Raw genomic sequence first — 13,818 nt, forward strand, 5'->3', positions numbered from 1 at the left:
TCTCCTCATTCCTGAAGAAGGGCTCATGCTCGAAACGTCGATTCTCCTGCTCCTTGGATGCTGCCTGACCTGCTGCGCTTTTCCAGGAACACATTTTCAACACAGACTAGGTATACAAGTTTGCTGGCTTCACAAAAAGATTTCTTGATGCAATTTGGTGTCTCTGTATTTTCTTAAAACAATATGTAAACTTCAAGATTTCATCACAGTTAAGAATAATGGGGATTATATGCCGTTGTCAATGCAGTTTTGCTCTTGATGCATTTCCGATGATGCAGATTTATTTTGGGTTTAACTTTTATTTTTCAAGTTGATTGGTAAACTGGCAGCGAAAGGGCTAGTCGTCAGGATTTCCACTACAATGTCACAAGGGAAAGTCAGTCAGAAGGTTTTCACACAGGGTGTCACAGCAATGTGGAATGCTTTGCTCAGTGTGGTTTTCGAAGCAAAATGTAAAATGGAATTTGATTCCTGTGTTGAACTGAAGAATATACAAGGCTATAAAGTAGTGGACAGATTGGACTAAAGGGTTTGCACAGTGCAGGGGACCAAATGGTGTGCCCGAGAATTTGTGATTCTGGGAGAATTTTTAATTCCAAACATAATAATAAGTTTGAAGAATTTACAGCTGTAGTATAATTTGTTCTCTTAGATTGCTAGGAGTAGAAAGCATGCTGCTAAATGCATAAACATGTTTTAAAACAATCAAAGGACTGTGGATGCTAGAAATCAGAAACAGAAATTGCTGGAAAAACTCGGCAGGTCTGGCAGCATCTGTGGAGAGAAAGCAGACTTAACGTTTGGTGTCCAGTGACCCTTCTTCAGAATTGATAGAGCTGGGAAAAGATTGGTACATATGCTAAAGGTAGGGTGGAGGGAGGGGGCAGAAGGAAACAACAGGTGGAGATGGAGCCCAGAGAGAGAGAAAAACAGTTGAGCAGACAAAGGAATATGATCAATGGCCCTGAATGCCCTCTCTTGTGGATGTAAAACATTTACACAGACCTATTTCAATAAAGAACATAGAAGTTATTCCCAATGTACTGATCAATACTGATACTTCACTCAACATTGCAAAAAAACGAATAGCTTTTTGCAGGAGCTTGGATGAAAATTGGAAGAATCAATAATTGTTAATGGGGACCATTAGCGGCTAAATGGGCTGCATGTGGTAGCAGCCCATGTGATGACAAAGTCTAGTGTGTGGGGGTTGGGGTAAGGGCATGGGAGAAGGTGCTCAGGCCCTAAGACTATTGAACTCCATATTGAGTCCTAAAGACTGCAGAGTTCCCAAATGGAAAATGAGATGCCGTACTTGCAGCTTATGCTGAGCTTCACTGGAGCACTGCAGCAAGCCCGAGATAGAGATGTCAGCCAGGGAACACGATGACATGTCTGGGGTCGTTAATAGTGGGGAGGGAAGAAGTAAATGGATAAGTGTTACACATTCTGCATTTGCATGGGAGGGTGTCCTGAGGGTGTAGGCTATTGTTTGTGAGGGAGGAGTGATCTCCAAAATGTCCACCTTCTTCCTGACCATTACCCATTCCTTGTCAAATGAAATATCTTGGAATTGGTTTGCAGCTGGGAACAACTGCACAGAATAAAAATAAAGAAAGGCTTCCATTCATAATGGCCCAGATCTTACAATTGTACAATCATCAGTGGAGGCAGGAATTACCTGGGAACTTCAAACTCCTGATGGGCAGTCACCTGGAATCCTCTGAAAATTCCCGAACTCTGAGTTAGAGTTGGAGACTTTCAGGGCATCAACTCACTTACCTGAATAGTTTGCCAGGAAAAGGCTAAGGGAATTAAAACTTGCTCTGATTTCCAACTGACAATAAAACTGACCCCCCCTTCTCCCCTCAATTGAACCCTACAGACAATCAAATCTCTCCTGACTCAATCCCAATAAACACGGGAAGCCAAACCAACTGTCCCACTCCAACCCTCCATAGAATCTCACCCCCACCTCCTCTAACAGACCTGTTCCTATGGAACTGATCTCCTCACCTCCCCCCAGAGTGTCAAAGTCACTGAATGTAAGCCACAGAAAGTGACACTTTCTGCTGAATCTGAGAGATGATGCTCTCCATTTCTGCCATTGTGGATTTGCTGCACTCGACTTCAGCTGGAAAGGTATCTGGCTCATAAGTTCATCTGGAGGACTCCTCTAGAGGTAAAAGGGCAACTTTTAGTCTAATCTAAGAGACCTGTAATTATCTTTCATGACACGCGATACTTAAGATTGCTTTATAGCCAATGAAGTGATTTTGAAATGTCATCACTGTTGTAAAGTAGAAAAGACAACCTCCAATTTTCCTCCAAGCTCCTGCAAAAAGCTATTCGTTTCTTTGCAACGTTGAGTGAAGTATCAGTATTGATCAATACATTGGGAATAACTTCTATGTTCTTTATTGAAATAGGTCTGTGTAAATGTTTTGCATCCACAAGAGAGGGCATTCAGGGCCATTGATCAATACTTCATCCAAAGACAACATCTCTGGCAGTGTGGCACTCTCACAGTATCATACTGCAGCATCAGATTTGATCTGCCTGCTCTAGACATGGAGTGGGACTTCAACCCACAACTTCCCTGACTGAGAGGGAAGAGGGTTACCAACTGAGTCACAGCTGCCACCATACATGTGTCGCAACAAATGTGTAGAGTAATACCAGGGCTCCCTGACACATGGGTCTCCAAGGTCCTTTATACAGCAGTAACTTCCAAAACTGGATGCCAGTGCCACCATTGGCGTGCTGACACAGATCACCATGAGCAGAACATTGGAGTGACTCCATGCACACAGCTATGCAGTGTAGAGGGAATATTGAGTGCCATATATAACCTACAGAAGGAGCACAAAGAATCAGTTTAAAAATATATGGTATCTGCATGTTTAGCTGGTCTTGGCTCAAGGAGCAAACAATTCTGATAAACAACGGTCAGATTATCAGCGTGAGGTCTGAAGCCTATCCATGCTCTGGTTTCCAAATTGTGTTTGATCATTTACATTTCTTTTCATAGATTGGTGCAGTAGTATATAATAGAGGTCTGACAGCTATGTTTACCTAAACCAATATTTCCATTTTGAATGGCAGAGGTTACAGTCTGTGCTTTTTCTGTTTGTTTAATGAATTTTTGTCATCCTTGAGATGAAGGATTGCTGCGATTGTTGGAGAATGAATATATTAAAGGGCCCATGCCTTAAATGCTTGATCAGTTGGGGAATCAAGGAAAGGACAGAAAAGTGGATGTGAAGAACGTTAGATCAGCCATGATCCTATTGAATGGTGGAGTAAGCTTGAGGGTTTGAACGACCTATTCCTGTTCCTATTTCTTATGGTCATACAGTAACAGCATTGAATCATTTCCACGTCAGTTAGAGCATGGTTCAGTGCAGAGTAATGGTCTCTCTGCCCTGGCACCATTAATGCACATCAACTCCAAGCTTGAAAGAGTGCCCTTGTTTTGGAAACATGACACGTTTTCATTGCTCACACCAGCATTCATCTCCCTAGTTGTTGATGGAGACAGCAACAACTTACACATTTACATAGCGCCTTGAATACATCCAAGAGGCCTCACAGGAACATTATAAAACAGAGTGCAATACTAAGTCACATAAGGAGATATTGGAGCTAGATCACCAAACGTTTTGTCAAAGAGGTATGTTTGGACAATTTTTTTAAAGGAAAGTGAATTATGGAGCTTGAGTCTTGGACAGCTGAAAGCTCATCCATTGATTCTGTGCAAAGGAACTGTACACTGCCAGAGGTGTTGTGTTTCGGTTGAGTTGTTAACCCATTTATCAATGTACATAGATGTTACATCAACAGACTGTACTAACTGGTATATGCTGTTCTGGGATTCTACATTAAGAAAGCTCTGTCCTTTTGATCTTTTTTTTTAGATTAGATTACTTACATTGTGGAAACAGGCCCTTCGGCCCAACAAGTCCACACCACCCCGCCAAAGCGCAACCCACCCATACCCCTACATTTACCCCTTACATAACACTACGGGCAATTTAGTATGGCCAATTCACCTGACCTGCACATCTTTGGACTGTGGGAGGAAACCCACGCAGACACAGGGAAGAATGTGCAAACGCCACACAGACCTGAGGTAGGAATTGAACCTGGGTCTCTAGCGCTGTGAGGCAGCAGTGCTAACCACTGTGCCACCCATGATGCATCATGATTCATGATTTTCCTTTAAAAAAATTGTCCAAACATACCTCTTTGACAACAAAGGGATTCTGTTTCCCTTTTATGCCACTACAGTTTGCAGAGCGATAGTGGGAAAGTGGGAATGTCAGAGGCCTACATTAATGCTCTGGGGGGATTAATCTCACCACAGCAGTTGGTGGAATTTATATTCACTGAGTAAATCTGGAATACAGAGTGAGTTGGAGACCACATGACAACTATCACTGATTGTTGCAAAATCCAATCTGATTTCCTAATGTCCTTTTAGGAAGGAAATCTGCTGTCATTACCTGGACTGAACTATGTATGACTCCAAAGACACAACAATCCACCTGTCACCTAACTTCCATTTGAAATAACCTGGAAACCCACTCAAGAGCAATTAGGGATGGGCAATAAACGCTGGCCTCACCAGTGATATCCACATTCGATTAAAGAGTAAACAGATTGTGTTCAATTCTGTTTACCACATTACAGGAAGGATGTGGAGACTTTGGAAAGAGTGCAGAAATCATTTACCAGGATGCTGCCTGGATTAGAGGATATGGACTATAAGGAGAAGCTAGAAAAACTGTTTTCTCTGGAGTGGTGGAAGCTGAGGAGAGACTTGATAGAAGTCTATAAAATTATGAGATGCATAGATAGGGTTGACAGTCAGAATATTTTTCCCAGAGTTGAAATGTCTAAAACTAGGGGGCATGCATTTAAGATGAGAGGGGGCAAGTTCAAAGGAGATGTGAGGGCAAGATTTTTACACAGAGAGTGCTAAGTGTTTATAACATGATTCAAATGTGGTGATGGAGGCAGACATGAAGGGAGTGTTTAAGGGCTGTTTAAGTAAGCACATGAATATGCAAGGATGGAGAGATATGGACCAAGGGCAGGCAGAAGGGATTAGTTTAATCTGATGTCATGCTTGGCACAACGTTGAGAGCTGAAGGGCCTGTTCCTGTGCTGTACTGTTCTATGTTGCAGGTTCTAGATCCCAAACCTTTCACTCTTCTGAGACATTTTTAGGGATGAACAATTTTAATAATTAACAAAATTAAACAGCAATTGTTTTTAGTAGTGACTAGCTTAGCTGTATTGGAACATGTCAGCAATCAATATCTTATTCTTGAGGAGGCATCTTTGCTTGTAAGCGTGTATCTCTGTGTAACTAAATTGAATCGCCTCTTGTCTCATATATTTATTTATCCTATTTTCATTTTGTAATTTCAAGTCGGTAGATTTGATGAATATTCAATATTTGTTTAACTGGGGAGTGAAAATGTTTCAATTTCTAGCCTCCGGGACATTTCGGAGGACTCTGAGAGAATTGGATCAGCTGAGATAAAAATACGACTCCTGAGATGATTCATTTCGCAAAAGCAGCGCCTAGCCCAAGGCAAGCTGACCTCAAAATCGAGGGGTTAGGATTTCAGGGTTGAGGAGGTCATGGGATCTTTGCTATGTCATATGATCTCAGTTAGAGACATAGAATTTATGTTAATAAAGAAACCCACTTGTGCCAGTGCCATAGCTCAATTCTACCCTAGCAACCGAGACAGGGAAAATAACAAGTTAAGAGGAACTTGATATTTATAAAGACAAAATAATTGGGTATGAGAAACTGCCCGTTCTGGCATCCATTTCTTATTGTTCCTTTATAAGCATTTGTTCAACTCATTTTATTAATTCTTTTACCATATCCATACCTGTAGTACTTTGTAGTAAGGTATTCAATATTCTAGTAACTTAATGTTTGCGGAAAATCACCGAACATGAGCCTTTGTCGAAAGATTATCCTGAGCATACAATATTTAGGAGTCATCACAATCACATAATCATGGGGAGGGGATAGTCTAGTGGCATCATTGCCAGACCAGTCCAGTAACTCAGGTTCCCAGGACCCAAGTTCAAATCCTGCCATGGCAGGTGGTGAAATCTGAACTCAGTTAAAATCTGGAATTAAGAATCTAATAATGACTATGAAACTATTATTGGGGAAAACACCCAGTTGGTTCACTGATGTCCTTTGGAGAAGGAAACTGCTATTGTTACCCGGTTCAGCCTACATATGACTATTAACTACCTCTGGGCAATTAAGGGTGGACAATAAATGCTGATCTTGCCAGTGATACCTATATCCTACAAATGAATTTAAAAAACATATATAAAATTACCTTCAGCCCTACTTTCAATGCCTGAGCCTTTGATCCAGAGGTGGAGTGAGGAGACATTTTGTTTTTTAGGGAGGGGTCAGATTTCTTTCGAGTTTTTGTTGCAGAATGTTGGAATGCCCAAACTGTATGGGTGATGTATGCAGATTCAACATTTTATTTAAAAATGGAATTGGAAAAATTCTTAAAGGGGAAACACTTCAGAGGTGATATGAAAAAGTTGAGACATAATTCTTTCAAAGGCCTATCAGGGACGTGATGTGCCAGATTACCTTCTCTGAGGTGTATCATCCTATGATAACCCAATCATGCCCGAACTTTCTGGCCTTTTCTGTGAGTTTATACCTTTATGTTATTACAGCATCATCTAATGGGATCAAAGGAAGAAGGTAGAGGAAGGAGCAAGGCACAGAAGGATAATGGAGGGAATCTGAGTTGAGTGGGAGCCTATTGTTTTGGATGCAGGGAGGGAAGGAGGAGATAGAAAAAAGGATGAGGTAAACAAGCCTGTTTTCTATCTCCCCAGGCAATTCATCTGAGGAAGATCCAGTTGAATGCAACCCCAATTTCCCATTCACCAACAGCCCCACTGCATACTTCCCCTCCATTGTTGACTGTAATGCAGTCCATTTGACCACAAAGCTCTAACTGAGCTCCACCTTGTCCTGTAGGAGGTGGGTAAGAGTGGCAGTGAGTGTTGGGCAATCTGTTGTGATGATGTGCCTATCATAGTTGAATAGCTGGCCGGGCATGCAAGCTGAAAGGTATGGGGTCGAGGCTTAGAGTAGCATGAAGCGTGTGAGGGGTGAGATATAGAACATAGAACATATAGAACATAGAACATTACAGCGCAGTACAGACCCTTCGGCCCTCGATGTTGCGCCAACCTGTCATACCAATCTGAAGCCCATCCAACCTACACTATTCCATGTTCGCCCATATGCTTGTTCAATGATGACTTAAATGTACTTAAGGGATGAGGGATATGAATGTTAAATCAATGTACTGTCTGAGAGAGATTGTTAACAGGTCAGTGATCGGGGATATAATTGACTTGAGATATGGTGGAGGACAGTAGTGAAAGGCTTAACACTTAACACTCTCACTGACCTTGATCATTGATTTGAGGTTATTGAATTTTTGCAGCTCTGCATCCACGTCCTCAGAGTTCGATTCCTTGCTTGGACCTATACGTCTATCTAACTCCACTGTGTTTTGAATGCCTAAAAGGGCTTCCATGATCAGATACGGGACTACCTCTCCTTCTTTCCATCCCTTCCACCAAGGTGTTGAGTATAATGTTTACAAACTCTTTCTCTCCCCTATTGTGTCATTCCTTTCAGACTGCCAGGTCAATATTATACAGCAAAGTTAAAAGGTTGGTTAGACAGGTTCCAGTCATAAACATTTTCTGGTCAGTGTTTTATTTCAACTTGCGAGTCACAAAGTTTCCACAAGCTGCGTATTTGTTTCCTATATGAACACAAGATATAGATAGATAGATAGATAGATAGATAGATAGATAGATAGATAGATAGATAGATAGATAGATAGATAGATAGATAGATAGATAGATAGATAGATAGACAGACAGACAGACAGACAGACAGATAGATATAGAATATATAAAAACTCAGTTCTCTCCCAATGATTTGTTTTTCATCAATCCATTCAGTGATATTATTGCACATTACTGGAACAGATAGAACTTGAACCCAGACCTCCAGGTAAGGACACTACCACTGTGCCACAAGATTCACTTCGCACCCAAGGACGTTTAAATAACTTACAACCATCAGCTCTTCCTGAGTTCCAACTGTCCTCAGGCATACAGGGGCTCCTGTGACACAATGGTACCGTCCATACCTGTGCACCAGGGAAATTTCAGGTTCAAATCCCACTTACCCCAGGGGTTTGTCATGACATATTTGAAAAGATTGTAGGGCGTTTATGGCACCATGGTAGTGCCCCTATCTCTGAGCTGGGAAACCCAGGTTCAAGTCCACAGGCCCCAGGCATGTATTGTAACATGTCTGAGCAGGTTGATTACGAAATATACAAAAGAAATCATTCGTCAATGGGCTCTTGTGGTGAAGTGGTAGCATCCCTACCTCTGGACCAGGAGGTCTGGGTTCAACTCCGGAGGTGTGTAATAACTAGCATCTTTAAACAGCTTGATTAGGAAAATATCTTGTCCTCAGGCAATCTTAGACACAGGATTCTTCACGAAGGAAATAATCAGATTTGCTTCCTGCTGGACTGCCAGACTCCAGCTCGGATGCACTGCAGTGACGTTAATTTCTAAAGTGATAATATTGAATTCCCTGCTGTGTGCGCAGTCTATTAACAGCATGATTAGTGATATATGTACATGGCAATCATTCAACTGAATGACAAACACAGAGAATGCTAAAGAAATTCAGCGGATCTGGTAGCATCATGTTTCAAGTTCAGTATGACTCTTAAAGTCATGGAGATGCACAGCACAGAAACAGACCATTCAACCCAACTCGTCCATGCCGACCAGGTATCCTAAATTAATCTAGTCCCATTTACCAGCACTTGGCCCATATCCCTCTAAATCCTTCCCATTCCTATACCCATCCAGATGCCTTTTAAATGGTGTAATTTACCAGCCTCCAGCATCTCCTCTGGCAGCTCATTCCATGCACAGGTCTTTTTAAAATCTTACCCCTCTCACCCTAAACCTACTCTCTCTAGTTCTGGACTCTCCCACCCCAGGGAAAAGGCCTTGTCTATTAACCGTATCCATGTCCCTCATGATTTTATAAACCTCTATAAAGTCACTCCTCAGCCTCCGACACTCCAGAGAAACAGCCCCAGCCTATTCAGCCTCTCCTTATAGCTCAAACCCTCCAACCCTGGCAACATCCTCGTAAATCTTTTCTGAACCCTTTCAAGTTTTACAACATCCTTCTGATAGGAGGGAGACCAGAATTGCACACAATATTCCAAAAGTGGCCTATCCAATGTCCTGTACAGCTGCAACATGACCTCCCAATTACTATACTCAATGCTCTGACCAATAAAGGAAAGCATACCAAACATCTACTTCGTATCCCACCTAACTGTGATTCCACTTTCACGAAACTATGAACTTGCACTCCAAGGTCTCTTTGTCCATCAACACTCGCCAGGACACTACCATGGACTTCACTAGGGCTTTCGGCAGGTTCCTCATTGTCGACTGGTTAGCAAGATTAGATGTCATGGAATACAGGGAGAACTAGTCATCTGGATACAGAACTGGCTCAAAGGTAGAAGACAGAGGGTTGTGGTGGAGGGTTACTTTTCTGACTGGAGGTTTGTGAGCATTGGTGTTCTTCAAAACTGAACTCCCAGTTCTGAAAACTAATCCTGGACTCAAAACATTAACTCGGTTTCTCTTTCTACAGATGCTGCCATACCTGCTGAGCTTCTCCAGCACTGTCTGTGTTTGTTTCAGATTTCCAGCATCCGCACCTGCCTTTAAACAATGGAGGTGCAGGTTCAAGTCCCACCGTCTCCACAGGTGTGTAATAACATTTCTGAACAAGTTGATTTGAAAAGATTTTAATTGCAACCCTTCCCCAGTTTTGGGGGGGCTATTTAATCTAGCTGCCACATTCATTTTGTTTACTAAGTTTATTTTTTTTCTGTTACATTTACCAAACTGGAGGAAATTAGCAAGGAGGCTACCTTACAGTTACCACATTTCACTGATGGGGTACAAACTTAATCAGGCCATTAGCCAGCTGGGTGGTCACTAATTGACCAGGGCTTTAATTGGTGACAGGGCAGGAAACTTGCCCATAGACCTTCCCAGCCAGAGCTTAATCACTGATGTGGCAGGAAGGTGGTGAGTGTCTTGTCAGTGCCAACCTGTCCAATTACTTGCCCTTCCCAAGCAACTTCCCTGCCAATTCTTGGAGGAGGAAAATCCTGGCCTAAGTGTTATAGTTTCAGAATAGGTATAACCCAATTTAGACAGAGTGGGGAAATATCTTTTCACCGATTCAGGAATCTCCAACCAGCTATGGAGACTAAGTCATCAAATACATTGAATGGGGGGCAGTGATGTAGTGGTAATATCAGTGGACTGGTAATCCAGAACCCCAAGCATAAATTCTAGGGATGTGGGTTCAAATCCCACCATAGTGAAACTTGAGTTCACTAAAATCACAGAGCTGGCCTAATGCTGACTATTGTTGCAAAAACCTACTAATGTCCTTCAGGGGAGGAAATCTGCCACCCTTACACAATTCTGGCCTAGATGTGATTCCAGACTTAGTGGCTGACTCTCAACTGACATATGGGCATAGCCAGTGATGCCCATGTCCTTTGAATGAATTAAAACGTAATTCAAGATTGAAATGGACAGATTATTGAACTACAGATGATCCACGCATCATAGGGGACAGTCAGGGATGTGGAGTTGATAGCGAGTGCGGCCAGCCATATTCTGTCGAATGGTGCAGCAGGGTTGACGGGCCAAATAGTCTCCTTCTTCTCTTACCTATGATGTTGTGTTAGCAAAAATACACAAAACCAGCTCACTGAAGGAGACAAAAGTTCACATAAATCTGCCATTGACTGTGATTAATTTTATCACCTTTTATTATTTTTATCTCCAGAACTGCCTGGGTATAATTACATCAACCTTAAAGTTCACTACTTGATGAGAGCCCTGATGCAACGTATGAACAAGAGCTGACCTCCAATTATATCTTGATCCTGGGAGTAGACAAGCAGGCAAAATGATATTACCAAAAGGGTACACATTTGACACAATCATACAATATCACCATGGTCTCAGCTCACACAATACAAGAGCTGATCAACACCCATTACTTCAAGTATCTTATTGAAAACTTGCCGTACAAGATCAAAAGATCTCCCCAGAATGCCCTTATGACTAAATTATTGTGTGTTATGCTTCAACAGTGTGAGAGGAAAGTTAATTATAAAAGCAGAAAACTCTCCTGAGAAGTTTTGTGTTATTTATAAAAGTTCCCAGAATTAAAGAAAAGCTATTATTTTTTGTTTCCTTTTCTTCTCTCAGAGTTGCCGTGCTATAGGAAAGATATTATTAAGCTGAGGAGGGTTCAGAAAAGATTTATCAGGATGTTGCTGGGAATGGAGGGTTTGAGTTATAAGGAGAGGCTGGATAGGCTGGGACTTTTTTTAACTGGAGTGTAGGAGGTTGAGGTAGGACCTTATGGATGTTGATAAAATAACGAGGTGTTTACATAAGGTAAATGGCAGGCGGCCTCTCCTTAAATTGGGCAATTTCAAGTCTAAGGGGCATATTTTTAAGGTGAGAGGAGAAAGATTTTTCAAAAAAAGATATGGTGGCAAATTATTTTTACACAGAGTGGTTTGTGTGTGGAATGAACTTCCAGAGGAAGTGGGTACAGTTACAATATTTAAAAGACATTCAGATAAGTACATGAATAAGAAACGTTTGGAGGGATTATAGGCCAAGCACAGGCAGGTAGGACAAGTTTAGTATGATATCACGGTAGGCGTGGACTGGTTGGACAGAAGGCTCCGTTTCCGTGCTGTATGACTCAATGAGGTTATGAATATATTAATCTAAAGAAGAAATATGGCAAACCAATCGATCTGAGGAAAACAAAACAATTCATCGATATCTCTGCTGCCTGCATTCTTAATTGCCATAAATCCCATTCACCCTTGCGTTTGCTGACCAACATTGGCTTGCACTGTGAAATGTTCATTTTCGTTGGTTTTAAAATTTGCCTCTGTTTTTAAATCCTGACATGTCCTCCCTCCCCCCTCCCCTACACACACACACCCACTCACTCTCTCTCGCTTTCTCTCTCGCTCACTCCCCCCCACCCCCACTCTCTGTAAATCTTTTCCACCTCAGTAACCCTGCCAAGATCTCTGCCTGTTCCAAATCTGGCCACTTTCACATGCCAGTTTGCTCCACTATCAGCCACAGAACATCAGCTCCTTCTGCCCTTAACATTGAAAATCTTTCCCTGTGTCTGTCCACTTCACTTTCTTAATGCAAATGAACTTTCGGAGTGCTGCCCCTTCGTCAGGCGAAGTTGTGGGAAGCACGTGCCTCCCTCCACTTCAACTGATGAAGGAGCGGCCCTCCGAAAGCTTGTGGTTTCAAAAACACCTGTTGGACTATAACCTGGTGTTGTGTGACTCCTGACTTTTTCTACCCCTATCCAACACCAGCATTTTCACTTCATTTAAATGCTCATAAAAGCCTAGCTCTTTGACTAAACCTTTAATCACTTCCCCTAAAATCTTTTTATATATCTTGCTAACAAATTTTATTAACACTAAGTGCCTGGATGTTTTATAGACCTATTTCTGCTATATCAATGCACATTGTTGGTTTCACTGACGACATATTTCCAAACATTACAGTCTAGCTAAATTTGATGGAAATATTACTTGCATCAAATAAGAACATAAGAGCAGGAGTACTCCATTCGACCCCCAAAACTTCCTGTATCTCCACTTACAGGTTAACAAACATAACTTACAATTTGATTTTGTCTTCTTGTTTCTCTGTGAAGTACTGTTGATATGTCAGTCCACAAACCTTGTTTTCCAGATTACAAAATGAGGAACTGGGATGGTTGAAGGAAAAGTGAGTGTTTCCTTGAAAGAGTTGATTGGGCTATATTGTTTCCTTGAACTGGTTTCAGAGAGGATAGAACATTTAGTTGAAATTCTTGCAGATTAAGCAACGGTCTTATCCACATTGTGTTACACAAGTCCTCAGCTGCAGTGAGGTATTTGTCATACGTAAACAATCTCAGCAGTGTGGCCATGGTTTTGTGATTGCCACAGCCAGACAAGGGACTTCGCTGTGGGAAACGATGTAGAATACCTACCCGCAAATTTCAGTCATTCCCTTGGAGCACGTCCCAACCATTGAACTCTCATTGTTAGCCTTAAACAGCGCCGATTTTAAAAACTGGCAATGCGAAACATTGTCAAGACGACTGGGGTCATTCCAACTGTGAACCTTCAGCAATCTGGGATTCAGAGGTTTTATAGTTCTAGGCAATTAGATTTTCCAATTGCCATCAGGTTCCTGGCTGTGGCAACGTACTTTGTTGATTCAACATGATTTAATTAGCAATGTATTCAGAACTGTGCTCTCAAAGCCTGAATTTTTATGTTTTTTTTAAATGTTATGGATTTACTCCAATTAAGTGTTCAAAATGCTTTGCAGAAGAAGCAAATGCAAAATGAGAAAAATTGTTTCCGCACCAAAAATAGTTAGGGTCTGGAATGCTCTGCCCGGAAGTGTTGGAGGCAAGTTCAATTGAGGCGCGCAAAAGGGCATTAGAAGATTACTTAAATAGACACAATGTGTAGAATTGCTGAGAAAGACAGAATATTGGCATTAAATTAAAATGTTCAGTGAGACAGTGCAGACCCAAGA

At 41.7% G+C, this 13,818-nt stretch overlaps 1 long non-coding RNA gene across 1 annotated transcript in view; it reads right to left on the reverse strand.

Annotated features, from left to right (window-relative positions):
• LOC148146719 (uncharacterized) overlaps positions 1 to 13,116 on the reverse strand; it is a 44,562-nt gene extending 31,446 nt beyond the window's left edge. Inside the window, exon 1 of the long non-coding RNA XR_015760512.1 lies at positions 12,908 to 13,116. This is a non-coding gene — a long non-coding RNA (uncharacterized LOC148146719). The remainder of the gene's footprint in view (positions 1 to 12,907) is intronic.
• Between the last annotated feature and the right edge of the window lie 702 nt (positions 13,117 to 13,818).

The sequence above is a fragment of the Chiloscyllium plagiosum genome, unplaced genomic scaffold (assembly GCF_037043375.1).
Source record: "Chiloscyllium plagiosum isolate Xiang-an unplaced genomic scaffold, Cpla_swu_hap1 HiC_scaffold_19, whole genome shotgun sequence".
Classification (NCBI taxonomy): domain Eukaryota; kingdom Metazoa; phylum Chordata; class Chondrichthyes; order Orectolobiformes; family Hemiscylliidae; genus Chiloscyllium; species Chiloscyllium plagiosum.